The following is an 18387-nucleotide window of genomic DNA, read 5'->3' on the forward strand; positions in this document are numbered from 1 at the left end:
CAGATCCCTTGACTTTTTCGACATTTTGTTACGTTACAGCCTTATTCTAAAATGGATTAAATTGGGTTTTTTCCTCATCTATCTACAAACAATACCCCATAATGACAAAGCAAAAACTTGTTTTTAGAATTGATTGTGAATGTATAAACACTATACAACTGAATTACACATTTACAGAAGTATTCAGACCATTTACTCAGTACTTTGCTGAAGCACCTTTGGCAGTGATTACAGCCTCGATTCTTCTTGGGTATGACGCTACAAGCTTGGCACACCTGTATTTGGGGAGTTTCTCCCATTCCTCTCTGCAGATCCTCTCAAGCTCTGTCATGTTGGATGGGGAGCGTCGCTGCACAGCTATTTTCAGGTGTCTCCAGAGATGTTAGATTGGGTTCAAGTCCAGGCTCTGGCTGGGCCACTCAAGGACATTTAGAGACTTGTCCCGAGGCCACTCCTGCAATGCCTTGGCTGTGTGCTTAGGGTCATTGTCCTGTTGAAAGGTAAACCTTCGCCCCAGTCTGAGGTCCTGAGCGCTCTGGATCAGGTTTTCATCAAGGATCTCTCTGTACTTTGCTCTGTTCATCTTTCCCTCGATCCTGACTAGTCTCCCAGTCCCTGCCACTGAAAAACATCCCAACAGCATGATGCTGCCACCACCATGCTTCACCGTCGGGATGGTGCCAGGTTTCCTCCAGACATGACGTTTCTCATTCAGGTCAAAGAGTTAAATCTTGGTTTCATCAGACCAGAGAATCTTGTTTCTCATTGTCTGAGAATCCTTTAGGTGCCTTTTGGCAAACCCCAAGCGGGCTGTCATGTGCCTTTTACTGAGGAGTTGCTTCCGTCTGGCAACTCTACCATAAAGGCCTGATTGGTAGAGTGCTGCAGAGATGGTTGTCCTTCTGGAAGGTTTTCCCATCTCCACAGAGGAACTCTGGAGCTCCTTCAGAGTGACCATCAGGTTCTTGGTCACCTCCCTGACCAAGGCCCTTCTCCCCCGATTGCTCAGTTTGGCCGGGCGGCCAGCTCTAGGAAGAGTCTTGGTGGTTCCAAAATTCTTCCATTTAAGAATGATGAAGGTCACTGTGTTCTTGGGGACCTTCAATGCTGCAGACATGTTTTGGGCCCCTTTCCCAGATCTGTGCCTCGACACAATCCTGTCTCGGAGCTCTACGGACAATTCCTTCGACCTCATGGCTTGGTTTTTGCTCTGACATGCATTGTCAACTGTGGGACCTTATATAGACAGGTGCGTACCTTTCCAAATCATGTCCAATCAATTTAATTTACAACAGGTGGACTCCAATTAAGTTGTAGAAACATCTCAAGGATGATCAATGGAAACAGGATACACCTGAGCTCAATTTCGAGTCTCATAGCAAAGGGTTTGAATACTTATGTAAATAAGTTCTTTCTATTTTTTATGTTTAATGCATTTGCAAAAATTTCTAAAAACCTGTTTTCGCTTCGTCATTATGGGGCATTATGTGTAGATTGATGAGGAAATTGTTTTATTTAATCCTTTTTAGAATAAGGCTGTAATGTAACAAGAAAAAGTCAAGGGGTCTGAATACTTTCCGAAAGCACTGTATGTATCCCTCCACCTTCCTCAGTGGAGTCCTGACCAGGGGAATCAAACTCCAATGTGTACAGTATGTACCTGTTGTTTTGGCGTAATTACCGGACCAGTGAGAGGAGGTGTTGATGACAGTGATGCATCCTGGTGTGATATCAACAAAAAGCCGCTGTGCCAACACAATGCCTGATGATGACAACCAGATAATATTCCTTCACTCTGGATCACTGTAAATACACACCTAGTCTCTCTCTCTGTGTATGTTTGTTGCACGTGAGAGAGTGAGTAATGGGTCAGTATATGCAAGTGTGTGTGTACAGTGTAGGATATACGTTTTGTGTATATGAGTCTACTCTGAGTCCGCATACACCCTCTATTACGTGTCTGTGTTTTGTTTTCATACACTTTTCTTGTGTGTGATTTACTGCAGTGTTTTGTGACATCCCTCACTCGTCTCCTCAGATATTTGGTGCTCCCCAGACCAGTTTTTTGAGGCAGGATGGACTACACTGTTCATCTGAGCTTGCCCCTCTACTCTGCACTCAGTGATGTCCAGTCCCCATACACACTCATGAAGTCGGTTAGTTCCCACACAGACACCTAGACACAACTGGGACGTTTGCGTAAATCATGCATTGATGTCACCTTCATAAAAATTTGAGCTACAAGGATTTTAAGTTGGGATTCAGCATTTCGACTTCATACTAAATCTAATTCCATCTTCTGTATCTTTCTGTCCTCTCTATAGATTTTGTCGATGCCCCATTGTAAGAACCTGGAGACCTTCACTGGTTCTGAGGGAGGTGACGTGGCCACCAACAGTGCCTGGGACATGTTCCAGCTGTCTGGAGAACAGCCGGACTGCCTCCACAGACAACTGCTGTAACTTCATCTTTAGCGTGTTAGCTCTGCCTCACCAGAGAGCCAAAGGTATGGCACCGCATTCCCAGAAGTCATGTATGACTGCTTAACATCCTTAAACTTGCTTATACTGTATGCTCATTTATGTGTTTCTTAACTAAAGGTCTAAGGAAGGTTTCTTATGGCTCAATAATACGAATGGTGTGGATTGTATACCTCTGCTCAGACCCACATAGTGACGTCTGCCATTCCATATTGAGGCAAACATGCAACAGCTCCGTGCCATTTTATCTTTCCTCGATTCCTTGCATCCTTTATCTGTGTCTACTTCTAAAACCCCATCAGAGGAGAGGACCCAAGGTTCCTCCCCTCAGACCTCCAATGGGCTTTGAGAAGGATGCGAGTAGAGGGGAAGTGAGGAGTTGAGCTGAGATGAATTGGGACAGAGCTCATGTCATTGTTTTAGGTGGAATCTTATGTTGAATGATACATTTTATCTGTTTGCACATATATCTTTGTTCTACTTGTGCTCTTTCCACAGATGGCTCTGGCTTGCTCATAACATCTGATCTGATGAGACTCCCGATACGATTTGACTCCTATATTACTGCCTGTACTCAATAAAACATCCAATCCCAAATTGAAATAATTTGACACTGTAATATGATAAACAATGGTAGCTCCCAATCAGACAGTTACTATAAAACAATTATGTTTTTCTCAGTTAAATGTTTGGTGAATGCATGCCGTTGCTTTGTCCTTAGTCCTTCTTTGAATGCTGTGTGTACCATGATGACACGTTAACCTGAGTTTAGCTGGTTAATCATATTCATTTCAGTTTACATTCTATTATTTGGCACTGGTTGCGTACTGTTAATGTAGCAGGTTCTCCCCTTCGGTGTCTCCATATAATTCAAATTCCCCATAATGCTGTGTGTGTGTGCCCTTGGGCTTAATAAATATCCTAAATATTGGATCCTGCCTTCATCTCAATTATTGCACGTTCTCTTAACTATCCCATTAGTCATTCCTTTCTTTCAATGTTATCATCATTATGCCATTGTTATGTGTGTACCCACATGTTATTCCCAACAATGGAGTCATTATATTTAGCTATGTTAAATTATGTCCAGTACCTAGTGTATGATGAATGAACTTTTTAGATCACAGCCACATTATGCCCATAATCCACCTACTCTTTGATACATTGGGGTTAACTCCCTCATATCAAGCAAACACATACCAGACACTTTGTGGAAAGGTGAAGAAAAACAATTAGCTAGTGGTGGACTGTGGTGTTACTTACAGTGAGGGAAAAAATTATTTGATCCCCTGCTGATTTTGTACGTTTGCCCACTGACAAAGAAATGATCCGTCTATAATTTTAATGGTAGGTTTATTTGAACAGTGAGAGACAGAATAACAACAACAAAATCCAGAAAAACGCATGTCAACATTTTTATAAATTGATTTGCATTTTAATGAGGGAAATAAGTATTTGACGCCTCTGCAAAACATGACTTAGTACTTGGTGGCAAAACCCTTGTTGGCCGTCACAGAGGTCAGACGTTTCTTGTAGTTGGCCACCAGGTTTGCACACACCTTCAGCTCCCTCCACAGATGTTCTATGGGATTAAGGTCTGGAGACTGGCTAGGCCACTCCAGGACCTTAATGTGCTCCTTCTTGAGCCACTCCTTTGTTGCCTTGGCCGTGTTTTGGGTCATTGTCATGCTGGAATACCCATCCACTACCCATTTGCAATGCCCTGGCTGAGGGAAGGAGGTTCTCACCCAAGATTTGACGGTACATGGCCCCGTCCATCGTCCCTTTGATGCGGTGAAGTTGTCCTGTCCCCTTAGCAGAAAAACACCCCCAAAGCATAATGTTTCCACCTCCATGTTTGACGGTGGGGATGGTGTTCTTGGGGTCATAGGCAACATTCCTCCTCCTCCAAACACGGCGAGTTGAGTTGATGCCAAAGAGCTTCATTTTGGTCTCATCTGACCACAACACTTTCACCCAGTTCTCCTCTGAATCATTCAGATGTTCATTGGCAAACTTCAGACGGGCATGTATATGTGCTTTCTTGAGCAGGGGGACCTTGCGGGCGCTGCAGGATTTCAGTCCTTCACGGCGTAGTGTGTTACCAATTGTTTTCTTGGTGCCTATCCCAGCTACCTTGAGATCATTGACAAGATCCTCCCATGTAGTTCTGGGCTGATTCCTCACCGTTCTCATGATCATTGCAACTCCACGAGGTGAGATCTTGCATGGAGCCCCAGGCAGAGGGAGATTGACAGTTATTTTGTGTTTCTTCCATTTGCGAATAATTGCACCAACTGTTGTCACCTTCTCACCAAGCTGTAGCCCATTCCAGCCTTGTGTAGGTCTACAATCTTGTCCCTGACATCCTTGGAGAGCTATTTGGTCTTGGCCATGGTGGAGAGTTTGGAGTCTGATTGATTGATTGCTTCTGTGGACAGGTGTCTTTTATACAGGTAACAAACTGAGATTAGGAGCACTCCCTCACTTAAGAGTGTGCTCCTAATCTCAGCTCGTTACCTGTATAAAAGACACCTGGGAGCCAGAAATCTTTCTGATTGAGAGGGGGTCAAATACTTATTTCCCTCATTAAAATGCAAATCAATTTATAACATTTTTGACATGCGTTTCTCTGGATTTTTTTGTTGTTATTCTGTCTCTCACTGTTCAAATAAACCTACCATTAAAATTATAGACTGATCATTTCTTTGTCTGTGGGCAAACGTACAAAATCAGCAGGGGATCAAATACTTTTTTCCCTCACTGTAGCTATAGCCAACTGCCTGCTTTTCGTCTTACAGACGAACTAACGTTGCTGGCTAACAAGTAATTAGCTAGCTAGCTAACTTTAGCAAGTAGATTCCACTCAACTCAAGGTATAGTATAGCTATTTAATTTATTTCCCAATTATTTGGCTTATGTATCAAGTTGAAGCTGGGTTTTCCAAGTCATGTGGCGCTTACTGTTCAAGCCGGCTAGCAAGCTAAACAGACGGTTCTGAAGCTCTGAAGAAGTTCGGCCTGGCCCCTAAGACCCTAACAAACTTTTATAGATGCACAATTGAGAGCATCCTGTTGGGCTGTATCACCACCTGGTACGGCAACTGCACCACCCGCAATCGCAGGGCTCTCCAGAGGGTGGTGCAGTCTGCCCAACGCATCACCGGGGGCACACTGCCTGCCCTCCAGGACACCTACAGCACCCAATGTCACAGGATGGCCAAAAAGATCATCAAGGACATCAACCACCCAAGCCACGGCCTGTTTCTCCTGCTATCATCCAGAAGGTGAGGTCAATACAGGTGCATCAAAGCTGGGACCGAGAGACTGAAAAACAGCTTCTATCTCAAGGCCATCAGACTGTTAAATAGCCATCACTAGCCGGCTACCACCCGGTTACTCAACCCTGCACCTTAGAGGCTGCTGCCCTATATACATAGACATGGAATCACTGGTCACTTCAATAATGGAACACTACTCACTTTAATAATGTTTACATACTGCTTTACTCATCTCATATGTATATACTGTATTCTATTTTACTGTATTTTAGTCAATGCCACTCCGACATTGCTCGTCCTAATATTTATATATTTCTTAATTCCATTCTTTTACTTTTAGATTTGTGTGTATTGTTGTGAATTGTTAGATACTACTGCACTGTCGGAGCTAGGAACACAAGCATTTCGCTACACCCGCAATTACATCTGACAAAAATGTTTATGTGACCAATAAAATTTGATTTGATTTGATGTCATGCACCCAAGAAGACTCAACCAATCACACAACACTGGACTGGCCAAGGGCGAGCATTTGTTAGTTCGTCCATCACTCAAGTGTAAGTGACCAATCTAAGGTTTTTAGACATGCATCCGCCTCTAAGCCCGCCCCCACCAACCTGAGAAAAAAGATACATTGAAACTTGCGGATGAAAGAGTCACTGACAAAATGAGTTGGCATCTGCTGCAGCCTTCGCTATAAAATGTAACAAGTCGCTGCGGTGCTTCGACCCTACAGTATCATAACATCTGGTGGTCTACTTTTCCCATAACAACTTGAATATCACCTGATGCATCCAAGTGAACTGAGATGACCTGTAAGACAATTAAAAATGAATCTACAATGTGCCTATGTAATGCATTATAATGCATTATGCACAGCTCATAGGGTGTTTTAATGCGCTTATATCCCATTATGAAGATGGTATTTGTAGGAAGTGCTGCCATGAATCCTTGGTGGGTGACAGGGCAGGCCACAATCTCCCATCCCATCCATCCACTTTGGATTTCCTTCCACTCTTTCTCATTTCCTAGGTGATTTCCTGAGCTGTCACTCTAGTTAGAAGAACTCAGTGAGAGGAAGAGTGGCTGAAGTGGTCAGAGCATGCCATGGCGTAGGGACAAGACATAGGGAGAGAGAGAGAGAGAAAATAAAGAAAAAGAGAGACAGAGGGGTGGTCTCAGCCAACATGTCCTCCCTGTCCGTGTGGCCGCACTCGTCTCTCGTTTCCCTCAGCGCTTTGGCCTTGCCAGGGCAGGCAGTAAATCCACTCTCTTTTGGCTGGGTGTTCCTGCTGACACTTTCATGAGCTCGCACAGCGGAGAGAGAGAAGAGAGAGAAAAGAGGAGAGAGAGGGGAATAGGAGAAAATTAAAGACAGAGAGAAAAAAAAGAGAGAGAATTGAGAGAAAGTGAAAAAGAGAGAAGAGACAGAGTATAGAAAAAAGGGAAAAGCGAGAAGAGAGAGAGTCACAGTGTGTCTTGGCCAGGAACGCGGTGTCAGATTCTCTGAGAGCAGTGTTGTCCCAGTGCAGTCAGTCAGTGTAACAGAGATGGGCCAATAGAACAGTGTGGTAGAGCGGAGTTGACTTTTCACATTACAATGTTGCACTGCACATATTCATCACACAAGTCAGCCAACTATTCCACTCTAGTGGTGCTTGTGATTGGGGAGCTCAGCCCTCGTATTGTCTTTGTACTTCTGTACCTCCTCACTCAGTCTCAATAATGTTATTGATATCATGGTTTGTGTGGGGTTCCCACTGACTCATAAGTAATGTGTAGGATAACCTTGTAATTATATCTCCAGCTTTTGTCTCTTACTCTTCTTAAGGGGGGACCTATGGGTCACAGTCTGTCAGGTGTTTTTGAGATTTGCCAGTTGGGGTGTCTTTTTTGGTGGAAGAGTTACTACAGTGGCTTTGAATGCATAATTTGAGAAATACTGTGAATGAATGGTTATTGGCAGTTGATTACAGTTATCTCAACAGGATGTAATGTATATGGAATGTTCAACATTGTGTCCACATCATTCAGACACTATATTCTCATGTCAGGCTTCCAAACATAAAGGTAAATCAAAGTCAAAACCAATTGCGAGACAAACCTTATGTCCCTTGGTCATTGAGGTTTGAATAAAATCATAAAAACAAATTCCCACTTTTTCAAGCTTATCTAATCGCCATCATACTGTTCACCAATAGGTAGGTGCTGTGAGAGTACTTTATGCATGCAAATGCATATAATTCTTAGTTTGGAGGCAAACATTATCTCAGTATTTGAATTACCCCTCCACAAATACCCTTAAAACATTTCAAAACAACAAGTCATTAAAATAGGAGATGATCTTCTATTACTATGCTCACAGGTTCCTTTAAATGACATGAGGAAGTATACACCCACAGGGGTGAGTAGAGTGTGTGGGAAGCCCATTTAACATCATTACCACTAGATTCAATTGGCCTAAAACTTTCTGAACCAAAGTCAGAGTCCATGTAGTCCATGCACACTCTTAAAAATAGTTGGAACCAAATAAGGTTCTTGAGAGCGATACATTTACATTTACATTTTAGTCATTTAGCAGACGCTCTTATCCAGAGCGACTTACAGTAAGTGAGTGCATACATTATTTATTTTTTCATACTGGCCCCCCATGGGAATCGAACCCACAACCCTGGCATTGCAAACGCCATCCCTGCCGGCCAAACCCTCCCCTACCTTGGACGACACTGGGCCAATTGTGCGCCGATACCATTGGGGAATCATTTTAGGGTCTCTGAAGAACCATAAATCTCAAACCTATAAATGTTTCGGCCCTCCAGGACCGGTATTGAATAGTCCTACTGTAGGGTTTTACACCTTATTTGCATATTTCCCAGAGTGCCTTTCGATTGAATTTTAAAGTTACCAGTACCACCCATGACTGTGTTTTCATGGTTGTTGCATACAATCATTTTCAGTCTGTGGCCTTCACCAAGTGAGATCCTAATTTAATATGTTCTACAATACAATACAATACAATACAATACAATACAATACAATACAATACACTGAGTGTACAAAACATTAAGAACCCCCCCACCCCCCCATTCGTCAGGGCATGGACTCTACAAGGTGTCGAAAGCATTCCACAGGGATACTGGCCCATGTTGACTCCAATGCATCCCACAGTTGTGTCAAGTTGACTGGATGTCCTTTGGGTGGTGGACCATTCTTGATACACATGTGAAAAACCCAGCTGCGTTTCAGTCCTTGACACAAACCGGTGCGCCTGGTATTTACAACCATACCCCGTTCAAAGGCACTTAAAACTTTTGTCTTGCCCATTCACCCTCTGAATGGCACACACACAATCCATGTCTCAATTGTCTCAAAGCTTAAAAATCCATCTTTAACCTGTCTCATCTACATTTTACATTTTAGTCATTTTAGCAGACGATCTTATCCAGAGCGACTTACTGTTAGTGAGTGCATACATTTTTTCATACTGGTCTACACTGATTTACATTAATAAGGGATCATAGCTTTCATCTGGATTCACCTGGTCAGTCTATGTCATGGAAAGAGCAGGTGTCCTTAATGTTTTGTACATTCAGTGTACATATTTCATAAGGCCTTCTTTTGGGGGCCTAGGTTTACCCTAATACAGTGGCCTCAGGCCTGCAAGTCACATTATGCTGCCTTACAAAGCGATGTGTAATTCCTATTGGAATCCAGCCAGAGTGAGTATATCTAACATTTTGAATTCTTATTTACTGCAACCTGCGTTCAGAATGACTGCCAGCGGGGGTTGGGAAGATTAAGATATGAGACTACCTTAAACATCTAAACTGGAACAACCATTTCAGTAACGGGTGCAATAAGTCCAAGTAACAAATTGGAATAGTTTAGAAAAAGTTATGTTATTTATATTTGAGTAGCATTAGATTAATTAATCAACCAATGTACATGCAGAAACATAGATATTGAAACAAACAATTCTAAAAATCAACCTGCAATAGAGCATGCTGGGAAATATGATGATGAGGGGCATGGTTTTGGTTCAACTCTGGTTATTAAAGAGATAATTCAGGATTTTGGCAATCTACTTCCCCAGAGTCAGATGAACTCGTAGATACCATTTGTATGTCTTTGTGTCGAGTATGAAGGAAGTTAGAGGTAGTTTCGCAAGCCAATGCTAACTAGGATTAGTGCAATGACTGGAAGTCTGAGTATCTGCATGCTAGCACCACTGAGAGTTACTTTAACTCTTGAATCAATACTAGAAATGTTACACTGAAAAATCTACACTAGTTAACAATGGCGAATTTGTTGTGTGCTATGAAAGGGACACATCTGCAGGTTTCCATACATTTCAATAAACTTTAATAATTCTGAAGAACCGTAGATGCCACGTCAAGAACCCCACACTTAACTCAAAGGATCTTTATTGGGGAAGAGTTCTCCAAGGAACCTTCAGAGCTGAGGAAGAATCATTTAAGAATCACAATTTTTTTCAGTGTAAACACACAAAGTGGCTAGTAACTTCACCATCTTCTAAAAACCTTGGGCCCTGATTTTTCTTCTCAGGTAATTGTACACACACACACACCAATCTGATTCACCTTTCTCTTTCCCTAACACAACAATGAACCATCCCAGCCTGATATAGTAGTACAGCGCCTATAATATAAACATGATGCTGCATTATGCATTATTTCACAGTAGGATTAATCAGTGGGCTTGGCATGGGATAGCTCTGCCAGGAGACATCAGACAAACCCTGCCTGGCTGGCATTATACCCTGGAGAGCCAGCCGGTGAGAGAGGAAACGACTTGCCTCTGGTACACAATCTCCCACCGGAATCCATATTGATTACACCTGCCACGGGTGCGTGCAGTATCTCTGTAACTCTGACAGTGCACTGGCGAGGCGAGGTGGATAAACGCTCTATCACTGATGTTAGAGGATGTTTGGAAGGCAAGTTGGAGTTTTTTTTTTTTTTATGGGTGAACACTCTTTGTAGAGAGGTGTTATTGAAGTCTATGTGTTGGCTGTTGCATGAAAAGCTACTGTACTTATAAGATTTACAGTGTAAAACAGGTTTATAGCTCTTGTTTGTTATTCTAGGTTGTTTTTGGCTACAGGCTTATCTGAGAAAGAAATGGATTGACAGGACTCGCAGCAATGCACAGAGGGAGTTAGAGTCGGGGAGGTATATTTTTCTAGAACACCTAGAAGACCTCCAAGAGCTGTTCACTTCTTGACTGTTGCTTCTGAAAACCTGATGACTTATGTGTAGGGAAGAGAAGTGGGGGGAAACTGATGGAAAGCCTTTATTATTTTAACTAAGCTCCCAGATGTTAAAGCTAACGGGTATATAGAGCTGTTGATTATTGAGATGAACAACTATCAACTCAATATTTTTATAGGAGTGGTGAGAGGACTGTAAAGTGGGCAAACAGCTGTATTCTTGCGCAGGAGAGCCACAGAGCAGTGGTGTAAAGTACTTAGGTGAAAATAGTTCAGTAGTTTTTTGGGGTATCTGTACTTTACTTTACTATTTATATTTTTTACAACTTTTACTTTTTCTCCACTACTTTCCTAAAGAAAATAATGTACTTTTTAATCCATATATTTTCCCTGACACCCAAAAGTACTCGTTACATTTCGAATGCTCAGGCATAACAGCAAATGTTCCAATACACGCACCTATCAATATAACGCGTTGTCATCCCTACTGCCTCTGATCTGGCAGACTCACTAAACAAAAATACAGCGTTTGTAAATTATGTTTGAGTATGGGAGTGTGTCCCTGTCTGTCCGTAAAAAAAATTACAAAATAGAAAATTGTGGTGTCTGGTTTGCTTAAAGCTGTAATATATAACTTTTGTGGTGACCCGACCAAATTCACATAGAAATGTGTGTTATAGATCTGTCATTCTCATTGAAAGAAAGTCTAAGATGCAGTAGATCTGTTCTATGTGCGCTATTTATATGCTTCCCGTTCCTAAGTTTAATTTTTGCGTCTTTTACTTTCAGTTTTGTACACCAGCTTCAAACAGCTGAAAATACAATATTTCTGTTTATGGAAAATATATTTCACAGCGGTTTAGATGGTACAATCATTCTCTACACTATACTTTCTTGTTTTGTCACATAAACTGAAATTAGGTGAACTATTATAAGTTTAGCAACCAGGAAATGGCAGAGGGATTTCTGCATAGTGCATCTATTACTAGGTGACATTTACTTTTACTTGTCATTTTCTATTAAGGTATCTTTACTTTTACAATTGAGACAATTGAATACTTGTTCCACCACTGCCACAGAGTGAGCCAGCTAAATGGGTGAAGGGGAATCATACGGCTTAGTCAGGATAAGGAACTAGGATCTAGCAGTGGATTTCTTTTTTACTACACAACCCTGGGGCTTCTCTCTCTCTCGCTCTCGCTCTCTCTCTCTCTCTCTCTCTCTCTCTCTCTCTCTCTCTCTCTCTCTCTCTCTCTCTCTCTCTCTCTCTCTCTCTCTCTCTCTCTTGCAGTTTCCACATTCTGCGACAAAGGCGGTGAGAGAGCGAGATGGAAATGTGATCTATACGCACAATCCCAGGTAATTTGGAATGAGAAATTGTACTCATGAAACATTTACATGTAGCTCAGCACCTCGGCAGCCAGTAAGCATGCTGCCCCACAGTATGTGAGTAATAGTGTAACAGTTAAGTATGAGTTTGATTATGTAGTGGAGTTTTGCTGTGTGGTCTTCGTAAAGTTGAGCAAACATTAGCTCTAGTCAATGATCCATATTAGGCAGTATTCTCTGGAGCTTTGTCACACTGTGCATTCTAATTTCTTCTCCTCTCTTCCTGAAATCAGAGTCTGGCCCCCCAACCACTGTGGTAGTATCTCTTTGGTAGCAATCATCAAAGACGAGTCTCTCCCCTGACACTTTTACAAGAATCTGAGATCAAGTTGCTCAACTTTTATTTATGTGTAGCAATGGATGTTTAAATATTTTCGCTATCTGAGAGCTTAGTTTGTTTTGACCTCGCCATCAGTTCTGTGACAGGGAGCACGAAACTCAAAACAGCGTGGCTTGTCTCACAGACACACGAGAGAGAGAGAGAGAGAGAGAGAGAGAGAGAGAGAGAGAGAGAGAGAGAGAGAGAGAGAGAGAGAGAGAGAGAGAGAGAGGAGTGAAAAAGAAACAGCGAAAATGAAAAGGAGAAACACTATCCAAACAAGTAGCGAGCTCCTCTGATTCCTGGAGACGGGTGACACTGATGAAGTTGCCTAACCATTAATGGCACTGAAACAAAAATAAACCATCTCCAAGTATAAATCGACACACACACACAGCTGCGGAGGAGAGAAGTCGGCAGCGTTGTCTTTTATTTATCCCTCAGGGACAGGCAGGATGGTATGCATGTGTGGAAAGGAGAAAAAAAGTCCACAGCACACAAGGAACATTCTAAGCTCACCACAGGAAATCAATTTATTTGAGAGGGCAGCCCGTACTAAAAATAGGGAGTCCCTAACAATACGCAGAATTAATTGCCCAGATTTTGTAAAGAGAGTGAGAGAAGATGGAGAAGACTCCAGAGAGACAAAGTTTGTTCTACCATCTTGTTTTTGTGTCAGTGTTATGGAAATATTAGTCTAGTCGGCCTATCATGTTTTGGGTTTGTGTTTTTCTTATTGTCTGCCACTGTCAGAGCTCCGCTGAAGCTCAATCATCTTGCAGATATGATGACGAATAGTTGAAAACTGCCTTATTTGACAGGAAATGAGGATTTATCACGAGCCAGAGATGGCAATAGGCAATAAGTGTTTTGTCACACTCCTCTGAGCTATAACTGGGTTTCAGTGTGTGTGAGTGTGTGTGTGTGTGTGTGTGTTTGTGTGTGTGTGTGTATGTGGGTGGGTGTGTGTGTGTGTGTGTGTGTGGGTGTGGGTGTGTGTGTGTGTCTGTGTGTTTGTGTGTTTATGTCTTCCTGTCTATCTGTGTGCAAGCATTTGTGTGTGTGTGAGCAGTGTGTGCATGTCTCTATGCATGTGTGTGTGTGAGGGAACGCTGTGTGTGTAGGGCTTAAAGTGGGCCGTTGTGCAGCTTTTAATGAGATCTCACAGCGTGTTTAAATATTTAACAATGCCTGATGTAGCCTCTCCAACAGCCGCCAGGGAAGCCAACCGGAGAGGTTTAATTCCATCACCCCACACCATCCATCCCCTCAAAATATGAAAACTAGACTAGACTATGTCTGGAAATGAGATTGGTATTTATCATATGCACCAACCCTCTACCTGAGAAATGATATGTACACAGAGCTTTAAGTAAAGTGATGAATTATGTATTCAGAAATGTCAAATTTGCTTTTTAAATTGAAAGACATTCAAATGTTGAGAAATGAAAAGAAGTTCACAGAAATTGTCCCTGAAAACGATCTACAGTGTTAGTACAATGTCATAAAGAGTCTGTATTGTAAAGTTCACTGAATATTCCCCTAAAAAAGACAGTTCACTGAATATTACCCTAAAATAACTATCTACCGTGTTAGTACAATGTCATAAAGAGTCTGTATTGTAAAGTTAACAGAATATTCCCTTAAAAAGCACAGTTCACTGAATATTACCCTAAAAGGACTATCTACAGTGTTTGTACAATGTCATAAAGAGTCTGTATTGTAAAGTTAACAGAATATTCCCCTAAAAAGCACAGTTCACTGAATATTACCCTAAAGGGACTATCTACAGTGTTTGTACAATGTCATAAAGAATCTGTAAAGTTAACAGAATATTCCCCTAAAAAGGACAGTTCACTGAATATTACCCTAAAAGGACTATCTACAGTGTTCGTACAATGTCATAAAGAGTCTGTATTGTAAAGTTAACTGACTATTCCCCTAAAAAGGACAGTTCACTGAATATTACCCTAAAAGTACTATCTACAGTGTTCGTACAATGTCATAAAGAGTCTGTATTGTAAAGTTCACTGAATATTACCCTAAAAGGACTATCTACAGTGTTTGTACAATGTCATAAAGAGTCTGTATTGTAAAGTTAACAGAATATTCCCCTAAAAAGCACAGTTCACTGAATATTACCCTAAAAGGACTATCTACAGTGTTAGTACAATGTCATAAAGAGTCTGTATTGTAAAGTTCACTGAATATTCCCCTAAAAAGCACAGTTCACTGAATATTACCCTAAAAGGACTATCTACAGTGTTTGTACAATGTCATAAAGAGTCTGTAAAGTTAACAGAATATTCCCCTAAAAAGGACAGTTCACTGAATATTACCATAAAAGGACTATCTACAGTGTTCGTACAATGTCATAAAGAGTCTGTATTGTAAAGTTAACTGAATATTCCCCTCAAAAGCACAGTTCACTGAATATTACCCTAAAAGGACTATCTACAGTGTTCGTACAATGTCATAAAGAGTCTGTATTGTAAAGTTAACTGACTATTCCCCTAAAAAGGACAGTTCACTGAATATTACCCTAAAAGTACTATCTACAGTGTTCGTACAATGTCATAAAGAGTCTGTATTGTAAAGTTCACTGAATATTCCCCTAAAAAGCACAGTTCACTGAATATTACCCTAAAAGAACTATCTACAGTGTTAGTACAATGTCATAAAGTCTGTTTTGTAAAGTTAACTGAATATTCCCCTAAAAAGCACAGTTCACTGAATATTACCCTAAAATGACTATCTACAGTGTTCGTACAATGTCATAGTCTGTATTGTAAAGTTAACTGACTATTCCCCTAAAAAGAACAGTTCACTGAATATTACCCTAAAAGGACTATCTACAGTGTTCGTACAATGTCATAAAGAGTCTGTATTGTAAAGTTCACTGAATATTCCCCTAAAAAGCACAGTTCACTGAATATTACCCTAAAAGGACTATCTACAGTGTTAGTACAATGTCATAAAGTCTGTATTGTAAAGTTAACTGAATATTCCCCTAAAAAAGACAGTTCACTGAATATTACCCTAAAAGGACTATCTACAGTGTTCGTACAATGTCATAAAGAGTCTATAAATGTAAAGTACGACCAAAATCTAGAAAATCGAAGATAATTCTGTAATTTACAGTACAATACACACTTATTTTAATCCTTCTATCTCCTGTATACATCAATGTTAAAACACTGTCCCTTGATCAAATTAAACACATTCTTCACTGTTTTCCTCTCCAGATCGAAGTTTGGAGGAGCTCTCCCCCACTAATCCTCCACTGAGACGATGATGGTGCTGGGCCAGTGGCGGCTGCTGCCACCCTCCCACTGTATCTAGAGGGCAGAGCGGAGTAGGAGGGGGGAGAAAGGGGGAGGCAGGGCCTACCTGCCAGCTGGAGGATTCTGAGGAGGGCTGAAGGATTGTGCAGCCACTGAAGGCCCAAGGAATCTCCCCCTCCTTGTCCCAACCTCCCCTTACCCAGACAGACAGAACCCATCCCTGCCTGTCTGCACGGGCCAACTCGGCCCTACCACCACCACACGACTCAGTCTACATACCGCTTCATCTGGCATCCAAGTCAAACCCAGTGGAAGGGTCCATGCCAGGGCACCAGACTCCCCCCTCTCCCTCCCCTACTAACACCTCCATGCCCTCCCACTCCCCTCCCATCACTGCCCCATCCCTCCTCTCCACACCACGCTCATTATTCATGTTCTGAGGGACAGCTTTCATTTGATCTATTACTTAGAATGGGACCAGGGTTGCTGTGCTGCTGCGTCCCGCATGGATCTTTCATTATTTGACAGAGGTTTTTCTCCGGCTGGGTCTCTGTTGTGCTGATGAAATATTGAAGGGGGTAGTGTAGTGGAAAGCGTCCCCATACTGAACTATACCTGTTCTTCTCAGACAGACCTCTGCTTCCTTTATCCAGAAGATGGGCACTGGGCTTTACTTTTATCTTGAACCTTCAGTGTGCTACACTCTTAGAAGTAAGGGTACGGGATTGCTCCCTGGGGTACAAAATGATCACAATACACACAATGTACCTTCAGAGGTACACGTAAAAACTCACATTGTACTGTTCAGTACCTTTTAAGGTACATGTGTGGATAAAGAGTATAATGGTACATTTTTGTACTCCATATTTTGAATATACAGTGGGGGAAAAAAGTATTTAGTCAGCCACCAATTGTGCAAGTTCTCCCACTTAAAAAGATGAGAGAGGCCTGTAATTTTCATCATAGGTACACGTCAACTATGACAGACAAAATGAGAAAAAATAATCCAGAAAATCACATTGTAGGATTTTTAATGAATTTATTTGCAGATTATGGTGGAAAATAAGTATTTGGTCAATAACAAAAGTTTCTCAATACTTTGTTATATACCCTTTGTTGGCAATGACACAGGTCAAAAGTTTTCTGTAAGTCTTCACAAGGTTTTCACACACTGTTGCTGGTATTTTGGCCCATTCGTCCATGCAGATCTCCTCTAGAGCAGTGATGTTTTGGGGCTGTCGCTGGGCAACACGGACTTTCAACTCCCTCCAAAGATTTTCTATGGGGTTGAGATCTGGAGACTGGCTAGGCCACTCCAGGACCTTGAAATGCTTCTTACGAAGCCACTCCTTCGTTGCCCGGGCGGTGTGTTTAGGATCATTGTCATGCTGAAAGACCCAGCCACGTTTAATCTTCAATGCCCTTGCTGATGGAAGGAGGTTTTCACTAAAAATCTCACGATACATGGCCCCATTCATTCTTTCCTTTACACGGATCAGTCGTCCTGGTCCCTTTGCAGAAAAACAGCCCCAAAGCATGATGTTTCCACCCCCATGCTTCACAGTAGGTATGGTGTTCTTTGGATGCAACTCAGCATTCTTTGTCCTCCAAACACGACGAGTTGAGTTTTTACCAAAAAGTTCTATTTTGGTTTCATCTGACCATATGACATTCTCCCAATCCTCTTCTGGATCATCCAAATGCACTCTAGCAAACTTCAGACGGGCCTGGACATGTACTGGCTTAAGCAGGGGGACACATCTTGCACTGCAGGATTTGAGTCCCTGGCGGCGTAGTGTGTTACTGATGGTAGGCTTTGTTACTTTGGTCCCAGCTCTCTGCAGGTCATTCACTAGGTCCCCCCGTGTGGTTCTGGGATTTTTGCTCACCTTTCTTGTGATCATTTTGACCCCACGAGGGAGATTATCAGTGGTCTTGTATGTCTTCCATTTCCGAATAATTGCTCCCACAGTTGATTTCTTCAAACCAAGCTGCTTACCTATTGCAGATTCAGTCTTCCCAGCCTGGTGCAGGTCTACAATTTTGTTTCTGGTGTCCTTTGACAGCTCTTTGGTCTTGGCCATAGTGGAGTTTGGAGTGTGACTGTTTGAGGTTGTGGACAGGTGTCTTTTATACTGATAACAAGTTCAAACAGGTGCCATTAATACAGGTAATGAGTGGAGGACAGTGGAGCCTCTTAAAGAAGAAGTTACAGGTCTGTGAGAGCCAGAAATCTTGCTTGTTTGTAGGTGACCAAATACTTATTTTCCACCATAATTTGCAAATAAATTCATTAAAAATCCTACAATGTGATTTTCTGGATTTCTTTTTCTCAATTTGTCTGTCATAGTGGACGTGTACCTATGATGAAAATTACAGGCCTCTCTCATCTTTTTAAGTGGGAG

Source organism: Coregonus lavaretus (assembly GCF_964263955.1).
Source record: "Coregonus lavaretus genome assembly, chromosome: 27".
NCBI lineage: Eukaryota > Metazoa > Chordata > Actinopteri > Salmoniformes > Salmonidae > Coregonus > Coregonus lavaretus.